Here is a 26631-nt window from a genome sequence, read left to right as displayed (position 1 = left end):
ATTACACGACCTGTCTTCTGGCCAAAGTTGCCCCAGCCTTAATCCTAAATTCTGATAACTATTAGCATGGCTACAAAATCCTCATCCACATGATCTTAAAGTAATTCTGTCACCAGGTTTTTGACTCATCTGATAGCTGGATAACATAGGAGCAGAGACCCTAACTGCAGAGATGTGTCATTTACTGGGCTGCTTAGTGTAGGTTTAATCAGCAGGAGATTATCATTACTGGACTACTTGGTAGTCCAGCATATTCATGAGCTCTGCAGCAGAGAAAACATTGATTTTATCAAAATGACAGCAAACATCTCAGTAAGTGATACATCGCTGGAATCAGGGTCTCTGTCTCTACATTATGCTGCTCTCAGATGAGGGAGCAAAAACCTGCTGACAGATTTCCTTTAAGACCTGGATTTTTCACCCTGAGCATAGCCAGATTCCTGGGCTAGCAGGTTTTGTAACCTCTGCAGCAGCTGTCATTTTGCCATTGGCAGTAAATGTGTTAAAAGTTTTGTTTGATGCACTTTAGTTTAAAGACACCTCCCCACCTCCAGTCCTCCTCCTCCTCCTCCTCTCCTCACATGCTCAAGATCCAGGAACTGTGAATGCAAGTTTAAGTCCTCTCTCCTCACTAACTTTCCTCATTTATAAAGTCTTGGGATCCAGGCACAAGGTATGTATTGGGATGTCAGCTCCTGGCAGTATAGAACTGGTGTACTTACACTGGGGAAGTGTTTCAATGTTGCATTCTTGTCCTTGTACATGATTTCTGTTTGTTTGATAATAATCAATGGATACAGAGTAACATCAGGTGAAAGAGCATGTGAGGATCCAGGAGTATATACAGACCTTAGAGTCATCTCTAAAGTGGAGAGGGGCATATTTGTGAGATATTATATATATATATATATATATATATATATATATATATATATATATATATATATATATATATATAATATTATATTATATTTTATATTATATTACTGTGTGTATGTGTGTGTATATATAAAGTAGAGAGGGGCATATTATTTGTGATTTTATATATCTAAATTCTAAATACATAATTTCATTTTTTTGAGATGTGTGTGTAATAAAAATATATTTTACACACACACACCAAAAAAAAATAAAAAAAAAGATATATATATATATATATATATATATATAATCTCTATATCACAAATAATATGCCCCTCTCCACTTTAGAGAGAGATACATCTAAAGTGAAGTATGTATAATATATATATTTTATATATATATATATAATATTTATTATACACACACACACACACTTCTCCACTTTAGATGTATCTCTCTCTAAAGTGGAGAGGGGCATATTATTTGTGATTTTATATATCTAGATATATATATTTTTTATTTTTTTTTTGGTGTGTGTGTAAAATATATATTTTTATTACACACACATGTCAAAAAAATTAAATTAAAAAAAATTATATATTTAGATATATATAAAATCACAAATAATATGCCCCTCTCCACTTTAGAGAGAGATACATCTAAAGTGGAGAAGTGTGTGTGTGTGTGATAAATAAATCTATAATATATTTATTAATCTCTATATCTATCTATCTCTCACACACAAACCCCCTTCTCCACTTAAAAGCTATCTCTATCTCTCTAAAGTGGTGGGGGCATATTTGAGATATATATGCGCTATAGTTTAGACCCCTATAGACAAAATGCGTGCAGGAATAACCTGCTGATTGGAACACTTAATGCTAATTTGTCCTGCTGTGCTAGTGTGTACGGTGCTCATTGATATCCATAGGTTTTCTTTGTTAGATGCATTCCAGCTGTGTTAATCTAATGGGACATATATTGCAATTCCCCCCCCCCCCCGCCTTAAACACAGGAATAGACATCAAAGAGCGAAGTATGAGTGTTTTGCAATTATTTATTTATTTTCCCTTCCCCTGCATATCTGCAGCAATCTGCTCATATAATACGCAGGGAAGATTCTTCTGGTAGAAAAAGGTACCAAAAAACGCCGCCTGCATTTTTGGTGCATATTTCTTACTGAAGTCAATGGGTGGAAGGGCTAAAATAAAAGGCTGGCAAAAATGCACCAAAGATTATTATCTACCCCAAATATGCAAGGGGAAAAAAAAAAGCAACGTGTGCACAGCACTCCAGAATTGTCACTGACTTTGGCGTAAGAATAGGCATGCACATTTCTGCCAAATCTGCATCCAAAAACGTACTGTGTGGACACAGCCTTACTGTATTTGTGGATTTGGTTGTAGATTTCGCCCTTTGCATTGCAGGCTAAGTTCGTGCAACTGTATTTTTGGTCCCAGCACTGCCTGTGAAAACTTAAAAATAAATTATCAATGTATCACTGTCTTCTGTCGCATGAAATTTGAGTTTATGCACCAAAAAATATTTTTATGAAAAAAAATATAATTTTATTTTTTTTTTCTCCTCTTGTCTGAACTCTGCATGGAGTGTTTAAAGTCAAATGAATTCCACTAATTGTGTGTGTGTGTGTTTGGTTTTTTTGTTTTTTTTTTTCCATGCAGAAATTTTTCACAACGTGTACAGGATACTTGTTGGAATCTCATCTAGTAAGGCTGAGTTCATATGTCCAGTAATCATCAGTTAGGCCATGTGCCAATGGGAGATCGTACCTACGGACTTTTCTGCAGGTATTTCCATAGATTCACACAGCAAATCCCCGGAATCCGCAGCTATCCATTGCTGCGGTAAACCTATGGAAACTGTGCAGATTTTGTGCGGAATTCCTCTGGAATCCATAGTGGAGGGGCGGGAATTCCGCAGATAATTCCGCATGAATAATGGACATGCAGTTACGTGCGGCTGCGGGAAATCCACAGCATTTTCCGCAGCCACAAATACCCCAGCATTGATACAGCACTCCCCAAATCCCATTGGATAACATGGGGAGTGTCTGTACTTGCGTAAACCAGCGGATTTATCTGGAAAATCTAGAAAATCCGCGGGTTTTCCATGGCAGAGTCCGCGGTTACTTTCTCCCGTGGGCACATAGTCTTAGGTCGCGAGTGTCTTGCGTGTATCTCGCGAGTCTCTCATTGAATCACCTGGCACGGACTCGCACTCTCTGGACAGGAGCGTCTCAGCTACATAGAGATAAATGCAACAGACCCACTCCTGTGAGGAGAGTGTCCAGCCTTGACGAGTGATACCAAGAGAGACTCGTGCAAGATACACGCAAGGCACTCGCAAGTGTGACTCCGGCCTTAGGACGGATCTGTTGGCAAAACTTGTCCAAACACAACTTTCTTATCTGATTTAAAAAAAAAAAAATCTTAGCAGGATCAGTTTTTGTTTGTTTTTTTTTCCTGGGAGTCTATGCAAAACGGATCCGTAAACTGACTGCTATTTAGCCATTTGTTTTTTTCATTTGTAAAGGATCCGTTTTTTTGGTTTTTTTTTTACTTACTGGATCAGGATGAAATGGATGACATATAGCAATCAGGTAATGGATCGGTTTACCATAGACTACAATGTTAAAAAAAAAAAACAACAAAACCGTATCCTGCAAAAAAACTATTTTTTTTTTTCCAAAACGGACAAAAATATTGTCTGCACCAAGGATTGTTGCTGGGTCCGTTCTAACAATGATGACTGGAACTTATCCTTACGGCAGAGTCACACTTGCGCATGACTTGCACGAGTGCAGTAAGAAAATATCTCATTGCACTCGGCTCGGTTTAAGACAATGCAGCAGCTCGGATCTGCCAGGTTTTTGTGTTTTTATTCTCAGCCCTAAACGGACTGAAGAAAAAATTGTAACATGCTGCGATTGTCTGTCTGTGAGTCTGGGATCACCCGCACCCGTACAAGTCTATGGGTACAAGAAAAATGTTGGACTGCACTTGGATGTCATCCGAGTGCAGTGTGATTATATGTCCAGGCTGATAATGAAGGAGATGGGTAGATTAATCCCTTCCTCTCCTCTGGAGCTGTGATCTGATCTCACAATCAGATCAGTCGCATGACACTCTGCTCACGCTCACAGGAGAACCTGAGCTGTTGTGAACACATTTGGACTGGGTTCCGGTTTGGGGCTCCCTCTTGTGGCCAGTGCTGGTAGTAGAGTTGGTCTGCTTAACAGATGTCAGACAGCTGATGATGATTGGAAATCGGGCTGCTCAGACTGGGCCTATTTAACTGAGTAGTGTTCTCTTGTTCTGGGCCGGTGATCAGTGTTGTGGTGCTGTGGACATTCTGGAGCATGCCCTGTCTTCTGTTTCCACCTGAACTCCTTACAGATAAGTTTGGTCTTGGTACCTCTTGCTGGTTGTTTCCATTTCCTTGTTATTCATTTCTGTGGCACTAAGGCTTGTCTCCTGGTTTTGCTTGGGTGGAGTTCTGGGTAGAGTTGGATCATTTTCTGCTGGGAATGTCTGTGTACCCAGCTCCATTTTCTGCAATGTATTTTTGTTTCTCTTTTCGTTCCTATGGGAGACCCAGACCATGGGTGTATAGCTTCTGCCTCCGGAGGACACACAAAGTACTACACTTAAAAGTGTAGCTCCTCCCTCTGAGCTTATACACCCCCTGGAGAACCAGATCTAGCCAGTTTATCGCTTTGTGTCAGGAGGCATACATCCACACATGCATTCTCATCTGATTTCTGATTTTTTTGGAAAGAGTTTGAAGAAAAGCGGGTCCAAGCTGGACCCCCGGCATGTCCCTTCTCACCCCACTGTGTCGGCGGTGCTGTTAAGGTTGATTTACAAGGCTGGAGCCTTACATGCCGCGCTCCTTCACCATCCCTCCTGGGCTCTGGCTTGAAGTGGGAGCCAGCACGGTTCTCCATGCTTGGCAGGAGACCGGTCTCCATCCGCAGCCCTTTAGGATCCTGCCGGACCGGAGCACTCATCCCCAGGGACTTGGAACCCTGCGTCTCAGCAAGCTAAGTACCTGAGACGTTTATATATTGGGGGTCCCTGTACTTTATTATTGTGGGAGAGTGTGCTGAGTGTACTTTGTGACATTTCCGGCGGGTTCTCTGGCTGTCGCCGGAGAACCGCGCCGATGGTGCCTGCGCGCCGGCCGCACCGCTCAAATTTAGGCCCCGGCTTCGCCGGAGGCCTAGTTTCGGTTTCACTGCCCTCGCATGTCATTCATGCAGAGGGACAGCGCGGCTCCGCCCAGCGGCCGTTCTGCATAGGGGAGAGACACTCCTCATTGAGTACATGTCTCCTCCCCTATAAGTCTCTCTGGCCCTCCAGATCCCGCCCCCTCGCTTCGCTCCGGCGGCCATTTTCTCAGCGTTTTCCCTGCGATCAGCACTGGTCTGCAGCATCCCTGCTGAGGTGCTTGGGGGTCTGGGCTTCGGGATCTGGAGGGCACACAACACCGCTCCAGCGGTCTGGTAAGCCACAACCTCTGGTTGTGGGCCTCTGTATATACTCTCTGGGGGTCATTCTGGCAGCGCCCTCACTCCAGCAGCATGTCACACACGAGGAGCAAGGCTCCAAAGCTGTTTTCAGTATGCACTGCATGTAAACTCCTACTGCCGGAACCGAGCACCTATCCACATTGTGATGCCTGCTCCAACCTGGCGGTGCCTCAGCCTGGAGTCTCACCCCCATGGGTCTCTCAGGCTGCTCCGGCTCCTGTGGCTGAACCCCCGGCTTGGGTAGAATCCTTAACCAGGTCTATCTCCCAGTCTTTTGCTGACTCCATGGGACATCTGTCCAGGACTTTGCTGAGCATGCCTCTGCTGCTAGGTGTCTCTCAGGACCGGAGCTCACAGAGGATTCATCATCTGGTCCCAGACCCCGTCCTTCTAAAAAGAGACGCAGGGCTCCCTCTCCTTCCTCGTCCCGCGGCTTGGTTTCAGAGGCTGACTCGCAGGACGAGGAGGATGCCTTTACTGGGGGCTCAGAGACTACCTCCATGTGCCCCATTGGTCTGTCCGAAAGTGACTCAGATGTTAGTGATTTGATTGCGTCCATTAATTCTGTACTGGATCTCAATCCGCCAGTATCAGAGGAACAACCCTCTCTGGCAGAAAAGCACCAGTTTACCTCGCCTAAGAGGACAAAGAGTGTGTTCTTTAACCACTCCAGTTTTCAGGCCGCTGTGTCCAAGCCCAGGGCCTGCCCTGACAAACGCTTCCCAAAGCGTGGTTCTGATGACCGTTTTCCCTTTCCACCTGAGGTGGTCAAGGAGTGGGCTCATTCACCAAAGGTAGACCCCCCCCGGTGTCTGGACTCTCAGCCCGGACCGTTGTATCAGTGGCTGATGGCACCTCACTTAAGGATTCCACTGACCGCCAGGTTGACCTTCTGGCCAAATCTGTATATGAGGCGGCAGGGGCCTCGTTCTCCCCGACTTTTGCAGCAGTGTGGGCTCTCAAAGCCATCTCTGCTTCTCTGGAGGAGATGCATTCCCTCACTAAGGAATCTATGCCTGAGATGGTTACCTTAACTGCTCAGGCTTCAGCTTTCTCATCCTATGCCATGTCTGCCATGCTGGAGGCTTCTCACCGCACTGCGGTGGCTTCGGCTAATTCCCTTGCTATCCGCAGGATCTTGTGGCTTCGAGAGTGGAAGGCAGATGCTTCTTCAAAGAAGTACCTTGCTGGACTCCCCTTTGCTGGGTCCCGGCTGTTCGGTGAACAGCTGGATGAAATTATTAAGGAAGCTACTGGCGGGAAGAGTACTTCCATGCCACAAACCAAAACCAGGAAACCTGTCCAGGGTAGGAATCAGTCGAGGTTTCGTTCCTTTCGTTCCTCTAACTGGTCGTCCTCTAAGCCCTCGGCCTCGTCCGCTAACTCAGCTAAGGACCAAAAATACAACTGGCGCACAAAAGCGCGTCCACAGAAGACCACAGGAGCGGCTGCCACTAAGGCAGCCTCCTCTTGACTATCTGTCCGCGCCAGCAACGTCCTTAGTCGCAGCAGTCGAGAGCAGGCTCTCTTACTTTGGCGACGCGTGGTTTCAACACGTCTCCGATCAGTGGGTGCGGGATATCATCTCCCACGGCTACAGGATAGAATTCTGTTCCAGCCCGCCAAACAGATTTTTTTCTCTCAACTCCCCCCTGCTCCAAGGCCGCCGCCTTCTCTCAGGCCGTGGCATTCTTGCAGGCCAACGGAGTAATTGTACCGGTTCCCGCCCGGGAACGGTTCAGAGGTTACTACTCAAATCTCTTCCTAGTCCCCAAAAAGGACGGGTCCTTCCGGCCCATCCTGGACCTCAAGCTTCTCAACAAGCATGTTCAGGTGCGGCATTTTCGCATGGAGTCTCTGCGGTCAGTCATTGCCTCAATGACCCAAGGGGATTTCCTGGCATCCATCGACATCAGAGATGCCTATCTGCATGTGCCAATTGCAGTTTCTCACCAGCGTTGGCTGCGTTTTGCAATCGGAGAGGAACATTTCCAATTCGTGGCTCTCCCCTTCGGGTTAGCCACGGCCCCTCGAGTATTCACCAAGGTCATGGCAGCAGTGGTTGCGGTTCTGCACCTCCAGGGGTTGGCAGTGATTCCTTACCTGGACGACCTTCTTGTCAAGGCTTCATCCAGCGCAGACTGTCAGCGGAGTGTCTCGCTCACTCTCGCCACTCTAGCCCAATTCGGGTGGCTGGTCAATCTGCCCAATTCCACTCTGACTTCGACCCAGAGGCTCACGTACTTAGGGATGCAGTTCGAGACTCTGCCGGCTCTTGTGAAGTTGCCCCTTAATCAAACAGTCCCTCCAACTGGCGGTGCGCTCTCTGCTGAGGCCCAGCCATTATTCCATCAGGCACCAGATGCAGGTGCTGGGTCAGATGGTGGCGTCAATGGAGGCTGTTCCCTTTGCCCAGTTCCATCTGCGTTCTCTGCAGCTGGACATTCTCCACTGTTGGGACAAGCGGCCTTCCTCCTTGCACAGGCTAGTGGCTCTGTCGCCACAGACCAGGAGATCTCTTCAGTGGTGGCTTCGGCCCCTCTCTCTGTCTCAGGGGCGCTCCTTCCTGGTCCCGTCCTGGGTGATTCTCACCACGGATGCCAGTCTATCCGGCTGGGGAGCGGTATATCTCCACCATAGAGCGCAGGGCACTTGGACTCCATCCGAGTCAGCCCTCTCGATCAATGTGCTGGAAACCAGAGCTGTGCTTCTGGCTCTCCTAGCTTTTCACCACTTATTAGCGGGCAAGCACATCAGAGTCCAGTCAGACAACGCGACAGTGGTTGCCTACATCAATCACCAAGGCGGGACACGCAGCCGCCTGGCAATGTTGGAGGTACAACGCATCCTTCAATGGGCGGAGGACTCAAAGTCCACCATATCCGCAGTCCACATTCCAGGCGTGGAAAACTGGGAGGCAGATTATCTCAGCCGTCAAACCGTGGACGGTGGCGAGTGGTCCCTGCATCCGGCAGCGTTTCAGTCAATCTGCCGCAAGTGGGGCACTCCGGACGTGGACCTAATGGCATCCCGTCACAACAACAAGGTTCCGGTTTACGTGGCTCGCTCCCACGATCCTCAGGCATTCGCCGCGGACGCTCTGGTTCAAGACTGGTCCCAGTTTCGTCTGTCCTACGTGTTTCCCCTCTAGCGCTCTTGCCCAGAGTTCTGCGCAAGATCAGACTGGAGGGCCGTCGAGTCATTCTCATTGCTCCGGACTGGCCCAGGCGAGCTTGGTACCCGGACCTGCTCCATCTGTCCGTAGAGGTGCCGTGGCATCTTCCGGACCGTCCAGACCTTCTCTCACAAGGTCCGTTTTTCCGCCAGAATTCTGCGGCTCTCAGATTGACGGCGTGGCTCTTGAGTCCTGGATCTTGACGGCTTCTGGTATTCCTCCTGAAGTCATCTCCACTATGACTCGGGCCCGTAAGTCTTCCTCTGCCAAGATCTATCACAGGACTTGGAAGATTTTCCTGTCCTGGTGCCGCTCTTCCGGCCATCCTCCTTGGCCTTTTTCCTTGCCGACCCTTCTGTCTTTTCTACAGTCCGGTCTGCAGCTGGGACTGTCCCTCAACTCTCTCAAGGGACAAGTCTCGGCTCTGTCAGTACTGTTCCAGCGGCGTATCGCCCGGCTGGCTCAGATCCGCACCTTCTTGCAAGGCGCGTCTCACATCATTCCGCCTTACCGGCGGCCCTTGGATCCCTGGGACCTCAATTTGGTTCTCACGGTTTTGCAGAAACCCCCCTTTGAGCCTCTTAGGGAGGTTTCTTTGTTGCGTCTTTCACAGAAAGTGGTCTTTCTAGTGGCCATAACTTCCCTCAGGAGAGTCTCTGATTTGGCTGCGCTCTCTTCGGAGTCACCTTTTTTGGTTTTTCGTCAAGACAAGGTGGTTCTCCGTCCGACTCCGGACTTTCTTCCTAAGGTGGTCTCTCCTTTCCACCTTAACCAGGACATTACCCTACCTTCCTTTTTGTCCGGCTCCTGTTCATCGCTTTGAAAAAGCGCTGCATACTCTGGATCTGGTGCGTGCTCTCCGGATCTATGTGTCTCGCACCGCTGTTCTTAGGCGGTGCACTTCTCTTTTTGTGCTAACCACAGGTCGGCGCAAGGGCCTCTCTGCTTCTAAGCCGACCTTAGCCCGTTGGATTAGGTCGGCCATTTCGGATGCCTACCAGTGTTCTCAGGTGCCTCCCCCGCCGGGGATCAAGGCACACTCGACCAGAGCTGTCGGTGCCTCTTGGGCTTTCAGGCACCAGGCTACGGCTCAGCAGGTCTGTCAGGCTGCCACTTGGACTAGCCTGCATACCTTTTCAAAGCACTACCAAGTGCATGCTCATGCTTCGGCAGATGCGAGCTTGGGCAGATGCATCCTTCAGGCGGCTGTCGCCCATTTGTGAAGTTAGGCTCCGCCTACTTCTTTGTTTTTTTGTTATTCCCACCCATGGACTGCTTTGAGACGTCCCATGGTCTGGGTCTCCCATAGGAACGATAAAGAAAAAGAGAATTTTGTTTACTTACCGTAAATTCTTTTTCTTATAGTTCCGTATTGGGAGACCCAGCACCCTCCCTGTTGCCTGTTGGCACTTTCTTGTTCCGCGTGTTATCACCGGCTATTGTTGTTGACAGAGTCTCCGGTTGTTCCGGTTCTTGCTCTGTTTTTACTTGTGGGTGGCTATTCTCCTTCAGCTTTTGCACTAAACTGGCTAGATTTGGTTCTCCAGGGGGTGTATAAGCTCAGAGGGAGGAGCTACACTTTTGAGTGTAGTACTTTGTGTGTCCTCCGGAAGCAGAAGCTATACACCCATGGTCTGGGTCTCCCAATACGGAACTATAAGAAAAAGAATTTACGGTAAGTAAACAAAATTCTCTTTTGTCATGCTTGGTATTAATTTCAGTCCTTCCTCTTAGTGTTTTGCTTAGATTCCAGTAATGCCAGAGTACTGATATAGTCGGGGAGAGACTGAGTGGTCTTGGCTTTTTTCATATCAGGTCTGTTGTGTTTTTGTTTTTTTTTTTAATTTTTTTTTTTTGTATACCCTAAAGCCAGTGCTATACTAGCGCTATCATGCTAATTCTATACAAACCTTTAGTTATTAGCTAGGATTTATAGGTTTTGAAACACAAGCAAGTAAAGTTTGTAAAAGCAACTTTTTGAGTGGCAGCAGCTGCCGATCAGCTGATAGCTGGAGTAGGTTTTGATAGTGGTTTCCCCCATCTGTTATTTATGCTAATTCTGTTATAGAATCATTTTATTAAGTGGCTAGAAGGACCTTTGTTGATGTCATACCCATGTGACCAGAAGGGGCAGGGCCTTGGCCAACTGAAAAATAATGTTGCTTCCTGGTATCAGCTATGTTGGCTGAAGCTCCACCCCTTCTGGTCACATGGGTATGACATCAGCACAGGTCCTTCTATTCACTTAGTAAAACGATTCTATGCATAGTAGAATTAGAAAGGAGGGTGGGAAGCACTATGAAAACCCACTCCAACTATGAGCTGATCGGCAGCTGCTGCCATTCAAAAAGCTGCTTTTTTTACAAGCTTTACTTGCTTGTGTTTCAAAATCTATACATCTGAGATGACAAATAAAGGTATGTATAGAATCAGCCGTATAGCACTGGCTTTTGATTGTATAGTAAAATCCTGGTGATTGGTGCGCTTTAAGCTCATGCACAATGCAGCTACTGTGAAACGCAGCATATTTTTCTACTAGAAATCTATGGAAGCATGCCTTTTGATCGAGTCTATATTTCAGTAGGTGTGCTGTCATATTTCATTTTTGCCACAGAGAAAACAAACGTCAAGAACATCTGGAACACCATGTCTAGACATACTGAAAATGAAGGCGTTATCCAAACTGATAACACACTGCAAGTAGCTGCTGGACTTTCTGTATTCTCACACACTACAGCGTGAAAATTGAGCAGCGCTGCAAATTTCAATTCAATTTTATGCTGCGGATTGTACAGCACAAATACTTAATTGACCACATTTTAATATGTAGGTGCTTAATACATTAGCACCCCTAATAATAAGGAAGGAGGATATCAAACAAAAAGTATATCCTCTAAATACAATATATATTCAAAAAACATGTGCAAGAATCAACAAAGGCCACACCATATATTTAGACCCCATTCAATTAGAGTACATCACCTTAAGTAAGTAAATGAAGACGCAGGGTCCTGCCTCACTCGACGCACGTTTCGCACCAAAATGCTTAGTCTTGGAGATCAATTTATACAAATTTTTTTTTTTTTTTTTTTTTCACCTACTTATTACCGTACATGCCAGATATCCGCTTGTTTTTCTTTTCTCTTTTTAAGTAGTGTTTGGGGTCTCTTCCCTATTGTTTGTACAATTTTTTTAATGAATTTGAATAAAATTTTATATTTTTACTATGTTATGCTTGTTATATTTCTTTTGGGTTATTCAGATTTTACAGCACACTTAACCCTTTGCAATGCAAAAAGGTAAAGTTCAAAGCATGTTCATAACAAAATCTGCAGAAAATTGTGCACGCTACTTTGTTTAGACACTAAAATTGACTTTAGTATATCCATAATACTAAATAATGTCTAAATAGATGATTTTATAAAAAAAAAGTTATACATTTTTATTTAGGACGCCAAAACAGAGTAGCACATGGGGTGCTATAAAAACAGGAAAAAAAACAGGGCAATGTGATCACACGAGTCAGAAAGGCATAGTATATACAGTGTGTCCACCCATATCCTGTCCACCATCATTAACTTGAGAATGGTGGCAGCTATAGGCATAGAAGTGGTGCCTAGGTATAGTAAAGTAGCCATGCGCTACGCAATGAAACAACCTATAGCGCCACCTGGTGGAAAACGGAGTTAGCATTTTTATTTCGAAAACTGAGAGAGCCAAAAAAAGTGAATTACAAAGTTGCAGTCGTGTGCTTATCTTGGCTTTGTTTCAAAATAAGAGGGACCCGTGCTGGTTTTTTTTTGTTTTTTGTTTTTTTTTTTAATTCAAAAACAAAAATGACGTGCGGTCTCCCTCAATTTTGAGCCATGATAAAGCTGACAACTAGGGACTGGTATTCACAGGCTGGGGAGACCCATGGTTATCTGTCTCCCCAGCCTATAAATAGCAGCCGCCCAGAATTGTCACATCTATTAGATGCGACAATCCTGACACTTTACCCAGCTCTTCTCGATTTGCCCTGGTGCGGTGGCAATCAGGGTAATATAAGGGGTTAATGACAGCTCACAGCTACCACCAAGCCCTAGACTAGTAATGGAAAGCATCTGCTACGCCCCCCTCCCCGTCCCCATTACTAATCTGTAAGAAAACAGAAATGAATACAATCACTGAAAAATCCTTTGTTTGAAATAATCTACAAAAAAACACCCTCTTTCACCCCAAAAACACCCAGGTCCAATGTAATCCACACGAGGTCCCACGATGATCCTGGCTCTGCTACGTTCTACAGTCGCAGCATGCGGGCACAGAACGTAACTGCCTACTGTGGCTGCAGGCAGAGACTAACTTAGCCGCAGCTGTGAGCGGTGACCTCACTGAGTTTGTGCGGTCACAGCTGGAGGTTCCCATGGTGCCTCACCTGTGACTGCAGGTAAACTGATGTCACGCTACCTCACCTCAGGTGAACTGAGTTTACAGAACTGCATTGCTTAGCAGAAAAATCGTGGTTTTTTTTTTTTTTTTTTTTTTTTGTTTGCTTTCCCCCCCCCAGAGATGCAGATTTTGGTGCTGAAATTTATACACCACATTCCTGCACTAAATCTTCATCTTATGGCAGAAAATTGTGATGTGATTTTTTTTTTTTTTTTTTTTTTTTTTTTTTTTTTTTCTAAATCCTTTTATTTTCCCCCAGAAGATACAGATTTGGTGCCCGAATATGGTGTATAAATTTCAGCACCAAATCTGCATCTCTTGGCAAAAAAAATGTTGTTCTGCCAGGACATGCAGGTCTGTGAACTCGGTTCATCTGAGGCGAGGTTACTGAGCTCAATGAGGTCACCTGAGGTCAGTTTACCTGTGGTCAAACGTGGGGTACTGTGGGAACCTCCAGCTGTGATCGCAGATAAACGGAGTGGCATCACTGCTCACAGTTGCGGCTCAGGCAGTCTCTGCCTGAAACTGCAGTGTACGGTCATGTTCCGTGCCCTCACGCTGTGACTTTAGTATGTAGCGAAGCCGGGATCGTCGTGAGACCTCATGTGGATTGTGTCGGAACTGGGTGTTTGCGGTTGTTTTTTATTTCAAATAGAGGATTTATTCGTGTTTGTGTTTTTCTTTTCACTTGCAGGATTACTAATTGGGGAGTCTCATAGACCCGTACCCATTACTAATCTGGGGCTTAGTGGCAGCTGTTAGCTGTCATTAACCCCTTATTTTACCACGATTTCCACAGCAAGAGGGCAATTGGAATGTGCTGGGATTGTCTCATCTAATTGATGCGACAATTCTGGGTAGATGCAGGCTGCTATTTTTAGGCTGGGGGGGCAATAACCATATTCCCAAGACAGGTTTTTTTTATTTTTTTAAATCTGGATGGACCCGCTGAACCTGAATATGTGGGCTTTCCCATCTGTGTGTACAAGCCCTTAGGGTGCCACAATACACCAAGGTTGTGGTATTTTTGGCTCATTTCTTTTTTAAAAGTCTATCGCCAGATGTTTGCTGAGAGTCAATAGGAAATTAACAACACAATACATACATTGTAGTGTATTAGGTTTTTTTTCCACTTGTGCTTGTTCAGTGTTGAAGGATGTTCTCTTTATGGTATTTTTAATCATGGAACCAGGAATAAGCTGAGTGGCGTGATTGGTGAAAGTCCAATACCTGCCCCCATCTGTTTTTGATTCTAAATGTAACCTTTGAATTATAAGATCTGTGAATAACTAAGCAAAAAAAAAAAAAAAAGGTTTTATATATATATATATATGTTGTCAATTACCAGAAAACCCCTGATTAATTTAGGGCCTCAATTCAAATAAAATAAAAGAGCAAATAAAAAAAAAAAGGTCAAGTGTGTGTGTGTGTGTGTGTGTGTGTGTGTGTGTGTGTGTGTGTGTGTGTGTGTGTGTGTGTGTGTTTTTTTTTTTTTTTTTGTGTTTTTTTTTTTTTAAGATGTCGCCTGTGTGTACATGAGGGATAACCCTGTTTCTGGCGATTCTTAGACTTGTATTTTTCATTTTTTCACTAGCTTTTCCCCTCTGCAAGCTATCTCTCTATTCGTCAGTTACCTCTGAGCTAGTGGGTGCAGACTGGCTGTGGTGGTTTCTGGTACTAGTAGACTGTACACAGAGAGGAGGGATTTCCTGCTCCCCTGTAGCACATGATCAGAAGGAGGAACAGTATTGAAAATATTACTGCAGTACTGAACAATGTAACCGTGAATCCAGCTTTGGAATGAGGGAAAACGAGATGCAACTGCTCTTCATTCCCTTTCCATAGACTGTAACATAGACTTTAAGTTGACAACTTAGTAAGGCCGCTTTTACACATCCGGCTTTTCTTCCCTTTGTCCCTTTTATGTATGTCTATCATTGTACCTTGCACTTTGCATTAATAAATATCTTATTCACATAGGAAGTCTGATCGCAGTTTCTTTGGTTTTTGGGTTCTGTTGGGCGATTTTTTTTTTTTTTTTTTTTTTTTTTTTTTTTTTTTTTTATTCCCCCCCATAGGTTAACCATATGCATTGTAGCATTTATCATCTTGATTATGGCAGTGTGGATGTTGAAAAGTAACCATATTATTTAAGTTGACAACTTAGTAAGGCCGCTTTTACACATCCGGCTTTTCTTCCCTTTGTCGGATCAGGCGCGCTCCCGTACAGTGTATTTGTGACGCCCTGGACTAGCCAGGTAGTCACAGACAACACACACACACCCTTCCCTAGACAGTCACAACAGTCAAACAAAAACCCTTGTTGCCTCCCTCCAGGGTCTGATGTCCATACCAGGTGGGGCGGAGCCAGGCGGTTGGCCCCACCCACCGAGGAGTTCACAGGTCTGGAGGCAGGAAAAGCAGTCAGTTTTAGTTGAGAGGTGAAAGTGAGAGGACAGAAACTGCAAGTGTCTGGGTCGGAGCCCAGACACTGACAGCAAGGTTGGCAGACGGTGGTGGCCGTCTGCAGGAGTTAGTGAATCTCTGCAGAGCCGTAAGACCGGGGTCTGGTACCGAACACCGAACCAGGGAGCGGAGTGAAGCTAAGCACACAGGCAGGGCCATCTGACCCCGACCAGGCTTGGAGCCGCCGACAATAGTCAAATCCGAATGTGACAGGAACCCCGGGGGTTTCCCAACTACCAAGTCCCGATTGAAGGCAACAGTCCACACTGAGAGGATATACAGCCACCGCCACAGGCTAGAGATCCAAGGGCCAGCGCCTGCGGGCAAAACGGGCTCCTACGGCACCCATACGCCGGGGAGCGGACTACCGGTGGGCAACCACAGGAGTCAGAACATTCTAACAGGTGCAGGGAAAGACAGCCACCATCAGCCGTCCGGGGAGAGCACAACACTGCAGCCGGCTGCGGGACCCGTCCATCCAGCCGTTTGGTTTACCAGAGACTCTGTCATTGACTGTCTGAGTGAGTACACCAGTGCCATCCGGCACCGCGCCGCGCTGTCCCTGCAACCCTGCACCCCCGGCCATCCAGCCTCCCCGTATCACCACCGAGCCCCGGGATCACCAACCCCTACCCATGGAGGGGACAACATCCTAGCTGCTCCCTACCATCCTTCTCGGGATCCCCGTCACCAGCAGTGGTGGTGCTAATAATCACCATGACCCGTGGGTGGCGTCACAAACTATCTCCCTAAACAAACTCGTTTGCACTGCTCGAGTCCCCGGGTCCGGCCCACCGCTCGAGCCACCGAGCAGCAGCAGAAGCCCCAGACGCGAGCGTGGCGAGCGCGTCCCCTCCGCCCGCGACATATACAGTACAATGGGCGCGCTGCAACTTCCTGGTTACATGCACCAGTCACATGACAGCACGTGACCGGAGCTTGTTGCGCTGCCATTGTACTGTATACACTTAATGGGAGCGTGCCGGATCCGACAAAGTGAAGAAAAGCTGGATGTGTAAAAGCGGCCTAAGCTGGCAGTCCATTTTGTTTCGACCTTAACAGATTTTAGTTGTTTTTAAGTGAGATTGAGGAGCTCAGGAAGGAGGGGAAGTGGTTCATAAGTGAAGAAAGAGGCAAAAATCTCTGATAAGATATATTGCAAAGTTCCTTATATTCGCTTGCACTGTATATAGATTTTTGCAACATTAGTGACCATTTAAGGCCTAAAAAATGAAAGTGTGTGTGTTAAGGTAGTTTTAGGTAGGTTTATTTTTGCTTTTTTAAACTCCACTGTAGTTTCTGTTGTAATTTTGCAACACCTGGTAGGAAAATAAAAAAGCATGTCAATTCCTTGAAGCATCCTGATGGGAAAACACTCAGTCACTGTCCAATCAAAAGACTTCAACCGTACTTAAGTTTAAAAAAAAAAAAAAAAAAAACTTTCCAAAAGTTTGAAAAACTTATCAAAATGGCTTCAGGAACGTTAATAAAAAAAAAATCCTAAAGTGAGGAATGTTTTCTGAACTGATTTCCCCTTTGAAACTTGTTAACTCTTCAGAAAAAAAAAAAAAAAAAAATAGTTTGAGTTGGATATAGACCTGTGTGCCCCAATAGGGACAGTGATGATGATCATTAGGAGGTGTGCACTTTCTTAGGTCAGAGTCACACTTGTGCAAGTCATGCATCGCATCACCCGACACAGCCTCACACTCTCGAGCAGGTTGGCTGCATGTATTTCTATGCAGCTGAGATGCTCATGTCCGGAGAGCGTCAGGCTGTGCCAGGTGATGCGAGAGACCCGCATCGCAAGTGTGACTCCGGCCTTAGGCTGAGTTCATGTGTCCAGTAATTATCTATTAGAAGGGATCCAGCCGCAATCCTTGATACAAATATTGCTTTCTTGTCCGTTTTGAGAATATTTGATTTTTCCAGGATCCATTTTTTTAACACTTGAGTATATGGAAAATGGATCCGTCAACAGATTGCTTTTTAGCCATCTGTTTTTCTTGCATTTATAAAGGATATATTTTTTTACTTACCAGATCAGTCATAAAACAGAAGATAAATAGCAATCGGTTAACGGATAGTGTGCGTGAAATACACTCCTCTATGCCTCTACTCCAAAGTAGTAAGATTTGTTTTACGAGCGCTCAGGAAATCATTACAGCACACGCTTTGTGGTGTACTGAAAGTTTCTGCTTTATTACATCATGTGACTAGTTTATATAGTACCCCAAACAAAGAAATAACTCCTCAGGACTATGCACCAATAAGGGCTGCAGGGATGTGTATAGAAATGTGAAACTTCTCCACTCATCAGTGCTACCCTATGACATTGTGAGAGAATAGATTCCATTTTGTTCTTATAGCTTCCATCTTATCCTATAGCTAATAATGTCATAGGGTTCAGCAAACACTGATGGGCGGTGAAGTTTCACATTTCTGGTCACTCTTTTATTGGTGTATAGTTCAGATGGACAAGGCCTTTGCCTGTGAGCTTATATAAAGTTGGTTACATGTACTAATAAAGGAGAATTCTTTGAGTACACCATACTAAGGGTGTGTGCTGTATTGGTTTTCCGAGCGCACTATAGTAAGCGTGTGTGCTGTATTGATTTCCCAAGCGCTCGTAAAACAAATCTTATTAATTTAGAGTTAGGCATAGGAGTGTATTTTGCTCACAACATTTAGTTATGCCAAGATTGTTTCCATGAGAACAAAATGGATTGTATTCTCTCACAATAGTAACCATTTTTCATCCCTATAGTGTGCACATTTTTTCACGTAGTATTCTTCGTGATTGTGCAATGATCCAACATCTTTACCAACGAGCCATCCTTTATTTTGCAATGTAAAAATAACTTTATTTTCTTTTTAATATTGTATTATGAGGTTTCCCTGCGTACAATACAGCGCACAACAAAGGAAAGCTTGTACTGCTTGATCGAGGTGGAGGAATGTGCAGGCTATTATCCAGATCTTAAGTATTCCTCTGGTGGTGCACATTGCATGTTTCCAGCCCGTCTAGTGTTGTCAGGCCTCTTCACATGATCAGGACATAATTACATAGCAATTTTTATAAACCTCCCCCTGCTCCACCAATGTACGTGTACATTCGCTAGTAAAAGATCTTACTCGTTCATGCATTTACTTTTTGCTTTTGAGATTTCAAAGCCAACAAATCGCATGCCAAATGGAAATTGAGGTCTCCTCCTAATCGCCCCTCCAAGAGTAAGGCCTGGAGAACTATTGCAATTCCGCTAGTGTCACCCTGGGCAAGCCAGGGGACACAGGTCACACACCACCACACCTTACATCCCAGGTAGGAACACCACAGCTAACCAGAAATCCTTGTTGCCTTCCTCCAGAGGCTGATGATGCACACCAGGGGGTGGGCCAGGTGGTTGGCTCCGCCCACCGAGGAGCTCACAGCTCTGGAGGCGGGAGAAACCAGGTAGAACGAAGTTAGCTCAGGGAGGAGCAGGAGTGAGGAGCTAAGCAGAGGAGTTAAGAGAGTGAAAGTAGAAAAGTGGAAAAGGAGGAAAGCAAGTGAGGTGACAAGAAAGAAGGAAAGCCTGAAGGGTCCAGCTTTGTGTAGGGCCAGGTCAGCAACGGCGGTGACTGTCTGGAGGGGGACCGTTTGGAAGTTCCTGGAACGACCCCGTTGGCTGTGTGCCCGGCGGTCTGGAGCAGTGTTCCGAAGGACAGTCAGCACCAGGGCAGGGGCCTCTCGGACCCCGGCAAGGCTAGGAGTCGCCAAATTTGCCGAATCCGTCAGTGAAGGGGACGTAGATCCCCCAACAACAAAGACCCGATTGAAGGCAACAGCCCAGCCAGTATAGAAGAGACACCGCCACCGCCAAGGCACCCGTTTCTTAGGGCTAGCGCCTGCGGGCAAAGAGTAGAGCTCCCCCGGTCCAGCTTGAAGCCGGGGAGCGGGTTACCGGTGGGGACCCATCGCAACCAACCAGTTCATCAAGGTGCAAGGAAAAGGGACATCACCGTCACCTACCGGGAGAGCAAGTGCAGCCGTCCGTGGGACCGTCTATCCAGCCGTTGGTTTACCGTAAAAACTGTGTCACGTCTCAGGCTGAGTGAGTACCACAGTGCCGCAAGGCACAGCGCTGCCCCCGCGTCCCTGCGCCCACCAGGCCCTGCACCTCCTTCACCATCACCGGGCCCCGGGATCACCAACCCCTACCCACGGAGGGGCAACACAACACCTGGCTGCTCCGCATCACCATCCCCGGGAGCCCCGTATAGAGCAGCGGTGGTGAAATCACCACAACCGTGGGTGGCGTCACGGACAATAATCATCCCCACACCCAACAATCCCCTTTCACTCACGGGCGAGGAGTGCCGCTCGAGAAACCCCCGGGATCCGGCCCACCGCTCGAGCCACCACTGAGCAGCAGCCGCCGGACCCGAGCAGAAGGGGGTGAGCGTAGTGTGCCGACACCCTCCTCCCCGCCCGCGACACTAATATGGCTCGGGATTAATGGTAAAATAAATGTGCAGGTCAGTCTAATTACGGTATGTGCCGATGTGGCAGTTCAGCTGTCCTACGGCAGGAGTAAAATCCACAGAAGATACCACTGGGGGGGGGAAAGACCTAAACCGCAAAGCCTGAATGCAAAAGTTGAAATACGCACCAATATAAAGTGATTTTCTGCAGATTTCAAATTGGTGGCCCTGATCATGAATGGATCTGTGTCAGGGGTTAAGTGAGGCTTGATTGTATTTTATTTTCTAATCCATGTTTTCGGAGAGCCAAGGTGACCGAAAAACTGTTATTTTAGCATTTTTATGGCATTCAAGTGCCAAATAAGTAATCTGATATTTACAGATGTGGGGATATAAAATCTATGTATTTAGAGCTGTGACTTGAATTTTTTTTTTTTTGGATTTTTTTTTTTTTTTATTTTTTTTTTCCTATTTTGTTTCTTTTGAGGGTTAGGTCGGGATCAGACGAGTGTATGAAAAATCGGCCTAGTTTCATCTAGAAAATTCAAACAATTTTTCATCCATATTGTCACCAGTGTGTCCATATCTTGCGCCTGTGTGACATCTGCATGTGATATGTTTTCATACATTTTACATTGTGAGCGAAATACACTTTCTATGGCAATGCAACTGCAAATTAATAAGATTTGTTTAATAAGCGCTCGGGAAATCTATACAGCACACACACACTGGGGAGTACTGAAAGTTTCTGCTTTATTACATCATGTGACCAGTTTATATAGTATTCCAAACAAAGAAATAATTCTTCTGAACTATGCACCAATAAGAGTCACAGGGGTGTGTATAGAAATGTAAACCTTCTCCTAGCTGAGCCCTATGACGTTCAGTTATAAGACAAGATGGTTGCTAGAAGAACAAAATGGACTGTATTCTCGCAACAGAAAAAAAATGTACATGTGATAAAGTACCATTATTAATCTAGGAAACTGTATCTGTAAAAATCAATGCCATATAAAAGTCTTATGTGGGATCTGATTTTTTTTTTTTTTAATTTTTTTATTTAGTAACGCATTCATAAACTTGCAATAGGTGAGACTGAAAAAGTGTATAGAGTGTGTGCATTACTGTTTGTGTGTATATGTATGTGTATATATGTGTATGTACAGTGTGTGTATATGTGTGTGTGTGTATGTATGTATGTATAATATATATATATATATATATATATATATATAACATTTATTTTTTTTCCCCCTTCGCTCCAGTCCCCCTCATCTTTTTAGGCCTCATTCACACGTCCATGCTTTTACATCATTGTTTGTATGCCAAATCCAGGAGTGGGGTTTAAAGGAAAACTTAGATTGAAACTGTTCTGTGTTTTTTAGGGTTCACTCACACAGGCGTATAAAAGATCAGTCATATTATCATCCAGAATAGTGGGACGAATTAAATCCCTTTTGATATTCCATATGTCGTGCAAGTTTGCGGGGGACATGCGTTGTATTTCATTCTTTTTTCTTTTTCTTTTTTTTTTTTTTTTTTTCTTTCTCCTCACCCGTAGAATTGAATAGGTGAGTTTCGTCCGATTTATGCGTCCACTTGCAGCGTGCTTTGTGTCTTTTTTTTGGGGTTTTCTTACATCTCCCCCTTAAGCTGAATACAGCAGAGAAAAAAATTGCAGATCGGCACTCCCTCAATCAATAACATTGGTCCGAATGCAATAACGTGTTTTTTTTTTTTTTTTTTTTTTTTTTTTTCCCATCCCCCTCCCATTGCAGTTGCTGTAATTATATGCAAGTGTTAATGAACCCTAAGAGACACTCTGAGTTTTGGCATTCAAATGCTGACCAAGAAAACTTGTGTGAATTACGCCTTAAAAGGAACCTGTTGCCTGCGGGGCAGTCCGGGCCAATAGGCATTGGTGGTCTTCATCCAGCGCCTCCTCTATCCTTGTGATCACCGTCCTTCTTCTACTCACCTAACTAAAATCTTCACTCTCTCTCTTCTGGTATCTTCCCTTCCTCTCTCAAACACTCTATCATTACTCCATTATTGAAAAAAAACTTCCCTTGATCCGTTCTGCAAAAGCAACTACAGACCAGTCTCCAATCTTTCCTTTATCTCTAAACTCTTGGAGCGCCTGGTCTACTCTCGCCTCACCCGCTACTTTTCCACTCTCTCTTCTAGATCCTTTACAGTCTGGCGTCCGCCCTTTACACTCAACAGAAACTGCCCTTGTCAAAGTGACCAATGACCTATTGACAGCAAAACGTAACGGTGACCACTCTCTGCTTATTCTTCTTGACCTTTCTGCCGCCTTCGACACTGTTGACCACCATCTCCTTCTCTCTATGCTCCATTGTATCAACCTAAAGGACACTGTTATTTCCTGATTCTCTTCCTATCTTTCTGGCCGCTCATTCAGCGTATCATTTGCTGGCTCCACATCTTCTCCTCTTCCTCTCACTGTTGGGGTCCCTCAAGGTTCAGTCCTTGGCCCTCCTCTTTTCTCCCTCTACACTGCCCCAATTGGAATGACCATCAGCAGATTTGGCTTTCAGTACCATCTTTATGCTGATGACACACAGCTATACACCTCATCCCCTGAGCTCACCCCCGCTGTACTAAAGAACACAAGTGACTGCCTGACTGCAGTTTGCAACGTCATGTTTGCTCTCTATCTGAAACGTAACCTTTCCAAAACGGAAATTCTGCTTTTCCCTCCATCTCCCAAGCTTCCTAAACCTGACATCTCCCTCTCTGTGTGTGGCACAACGATAAGTCCTAGGCCGCAGGCCCGCTGCCTGGTGGTTATACTTGACACTGATCTCTCCTTCTCCTCCCACATACAATCTCTTGCCCGCTCCTGCCGCTTGCACCTCAAGAACATCTCTAGAATCCGCCCCTTTCTCACAATGGAAACGACAAAAACCCTCACCATGGCCCTGATCCACTCTCGCCTTGACTACTGTAACTTTCTATTAATTGGTCTACCCCTAACTAGACTCTCTCCTCTACAGTCCATCCTAAATGCAGCAGCCAGGGTCACCTATCTGGCTAACCGCTACTCGGATGCCTCTGCTCTGTGCCAGTCATTGCACTGGCTGCCCTTATCTCACAGGATCCAATTCAAACTGCTTGTTCTCACCCACAAAGCTCTCCACAGTGCGGCACCCCCCTACATCTCCACCCTCCTCTCTGTCTATCATCCCACCCGTTCTCTATGCTCTGCAAATGACGTTCGACTAACATCCACACTAATTCGAACCTACCACTCCCGAATCCAAGACTTCTTCCGAGCTGCACCAAACCTCTGGAACGCTCTACCCCAAGAAGTTAGGACAAATCACAACTTACTCAGCTTCAGACGCTCCCTAAAAACGCATCTTTTTAGGGCGGCCTATCACACTCCCTAGCCAAAGTAATTTCACCTAATCCCTCTACAACCTCAGACCATAACCCCACGTCAAACTTCATGGCACCCAAATGCATCTCTAGGCTCTGGCCTATTGGTCCAGGAAGCCATTATCTATCCCTCATTTCCTTGAGATGGCTGGATTGTTATTCTAAATAAGCACTTGTACCATGCCCCTCCCCCATCTCATTGTAGATTGTAAGCTCTCACGAGCAGGGTTGCCTTTTTTCCCTTTAAATATTGTATCTTCTATATTTGTTACTTGTTTGTTAATGTTTATGTATATGATATGTATATGAGCCTCCTGAATTGTAAAGCGCTGCGGAATATGTTGGCGCTATAGAAATAAAGATTATTATTATTATTATAAAGACAGATGTGCTCAAAAGTTAAAACATTACCCCGGCAGATTTTTTGCTTTCTTAGCATTCATATTCTCTGAAAAAAAGCCAACACAAACTTTTTCCCACTCATGGTTAGTGGTTGAGTGAAGCCATTTGTCAAAATACTGTGCTCTCTCTTTTTAAATCATAACGACAATCAAAAACATCCAAATGGCCCTGATCAAACGTTCACATACCCCAGTTCTTAATACTGTGTATTGCCCCCTCTAACATCAATGACAGCTTGAAGTCTTTTGTGATAGTTGTGGATGAGGCTCTTTAGTTTTTCAGATGCTAAAGCTGCCTATATTTCTTGGCAAAAAGACTCCAGTTTCGGTAAATTCCTGGGCTTTTTTTATAGGAACTGCATGCTTGACTTCTCCCTAGAGTGGATCATTGATATTGAGCGCACGAGACTGAGATGGCCACTCCAGAACCTTCACTTTGTTCCGCTGTAGCCAATGACAGGTTGACTTGGCGTTGGATCGTTGTCATGTTGGAACGTCCAAGTACATCCCATGCGCAGCTTCCGGGCTGATTAGTGCAAGTTTGCTTCCAGTATTTACTGATAATGGGCTGTATTCAGCTTGACTTCAACTTTGACCAAGTTTCCTGTGCCTTTGTAGCTCACACATCCCCACATCATCAGCGACCCACCTCCATGCTTTACAGTAGGAATGGTGTTTCTTTCATCACAGGCCTTGATAACACTTCACTAAATTTAACGCTTATGGTTGTGGCCAAAACGTTTGATCTTGGTCTCATCACTCAAATTACCTTGTTCCAGAAGTTTGGAGGCTTGTCTCTGTGCTGCATGGCATATTGTAGGCAAGATACTTTGTAGCATTTGCGCAGTAATGGCTTTATTCTGGCAACTCAACCATGCAGCCAATTTTTCTTCAAGTGCCTCCTTATTGTGCATCTTTAGACAACCACACCACTAGTTTTCAGTGAATCCTGTATTTCAGCTGATGTTATTTGTGGGTTTTTCTTTTCATCCCGAACAATTTTCCTCGCAAATGTGGCCAAAATTTTTGTTGGTCTACCTGATCATGGTTTGGTTTTCACAGAGTCCCTGATTTTCCATTTGGTAATCACAGTTTGAACACTGCTGACTGGCATTATCAGTTCCTTGGATATATTTTTATATCCTTTTCTAGTTTTATACAGGTCAACTATCTTTTCCCGTAGGTCAATTGACAATTCTTTTGCTTTCTCCGCGACTCACAATCCAGAAACGTCAGTGGCTGGATGAAAGATGCAAGCGTCTGTCTGGATCCCAGAAACTCACTCAGCTTTTATGCACACACAATGATTACAAGCAAACAGGTGAGGAGGTTACCTTTATTCGCCATTCAAACCCATTTGTGTCAACTTCTGTGCATGTTATCAGGCCAAAATCACTAGGGTATGTAAACTTTTGATCAGGGTCAATTGGATGTTTTTGGTGGTCATTATGATTTCAAAAGAGAAAACACAGGAGTTTGACAATAAATTGCTTCACCCAACCACGAGTGGAAAATAAAACAGTTATCATTTATATTCTCTGAAAAAAAAGACCAAGAAAGCAAAAAAAAAAAAAAAAAATCTGCTGGGGTATTTAAACATTTGAGCACAACTGTAAATAAATTGCTTAGTTGCTCGTTTTCCTTTGTAAGCATTTTGAAAGGTTTAGCCATGCAATATGAGAACCTCTTTAAGGGATTTTCTTACCATATCTTGGCACAAAGGCACTCAGAACTTCTATTTGACCTAAAGAAGGCTTTTTAATAAGCCCGAAGCGCGTTGTCTTGTGTGTACATGGTTATGTCAACACATTCATGTATCATTTATAGATCCATCAGAAGCACCAACTACTGCAGAGTGAAAGACTAATGAAGTGCTGTTGCTCCTTCCCCGATTTCCCCTGGTTACTGCTGTGCAGAGATCTATAGCACATCCTCCATACACTAGGGGCTTTATTGCAGTTTTCTGCACAGTGGGGTTCGTGCAGCACCATATTGCAGGATAAATGCTAATGAGATCTGCTGACGCTTTGTTCTCCTTTCAGCGTGGTGCTTAGTTTACCCCACACTGATGATAAAGGTCATGGCATATCCCTTATGGGAATACCCCTATATTTAGCAGTGAGCCTAATTTACAAGAAGGCATAAAGTATTTTAACTTTTACTATTTGCCGCTCCATTATCATTATGTAAGGCCCGGTTCCTGTCACATGAATGCTTTGCATCACAAAGTGTTGTACATCATGAGTCCACAAGGCATAAAATAGACAATTAAGTATGGAAATTCAAAATAGCATTTTAGCTACTTAATATTGTATTCAATAGAAAAATGACCGCTCGCATGTTCCATCTGCCCAAAGCCATGTGCAGACGTTGAGTATTTGGTAATTTTTTTACCTCAGAATTTACCTCAGGAGTGAGAGAAAAATGTAGAACTGATGACGTGTTTCTATTATACATTTCCTCTGAATGTCCCACTCATGGTTTTGACTTCCAAATACTGAGGTAAAAAAAACCTCACCAAATACTCAACGTGTGCACGTGGCCTCAGAAAAAAATAAAATTATACACCTCTGTATAAAATTAGGGGAACATGTGTCGCGGGCGGCAGGGCGCTGCTCGATTTTAACGCTGACGCTCGGGTTCGGCGCTGCTGCTGCTGCTTGGTGGCTCGAGCGGTGGGCCGGATCCGGGGACTCGAGCGGCGCTCCTCGCCCGTGAGTGAAAGGGGTGGTTTGGTTTGGGGATTTAGTCCGTGACGCCACCCACGGGTTGTGGTGAGGTTGGGCACCACCGCTGCTGGTGACAGGGAGCAGCTGGGATGTTGTTTTCCCCCTCCGTGGGTAGGGGTTGGTGGGCCCGGTGAGGTGACGAGGAGG

The 26631-nt window shown here is 45.2% G+C and overlaps 1 protein-coding gene across 1 annotated transcript in view; it reads left to right on the top strand.

Annotated features, from left to right (window-relative positions):
* The first annotated feature begins 590 nt into the window (after positions 1 to 590).
* The window catches only part of LOC142250661 (ras-related protein Rab-7a-like), a 42810-nt gene continuing 16769 nt past the window's right edge, over positions 591 to 26631 (top strand). Inside the window, exon 1 of the mRNA XM_075322850.1 lies at positions 591 to 673. The gene's annotated coding sequence lies outside the window, so the exon portion shown is untranslated. The remainder of the gene's footprint in view (positions 674 to 26631) is intronic.

This window comes from Anomaloglossus baeobatrachus, chromosome 9 (assembly GCF_048569485.1).
Source record: "Anomaloglossus baeobatrachus isolate aAnoBae1 chromosome 9, aAnoBae1.hap1, whole genome shotgun sequence".
Taxonomy (NCBI): Eukaryota; Metazoa; Chordata; class Amphibia; order Anura; family Aromobatidae; genus Anomaloglossus; species Anomaloglossus baeobatrachus.
The sequence above is the reverse complement of the archived record's forward strand: the minus strand, read 5'-3'. Positions and strand labels throughout refer to the sequence as shown.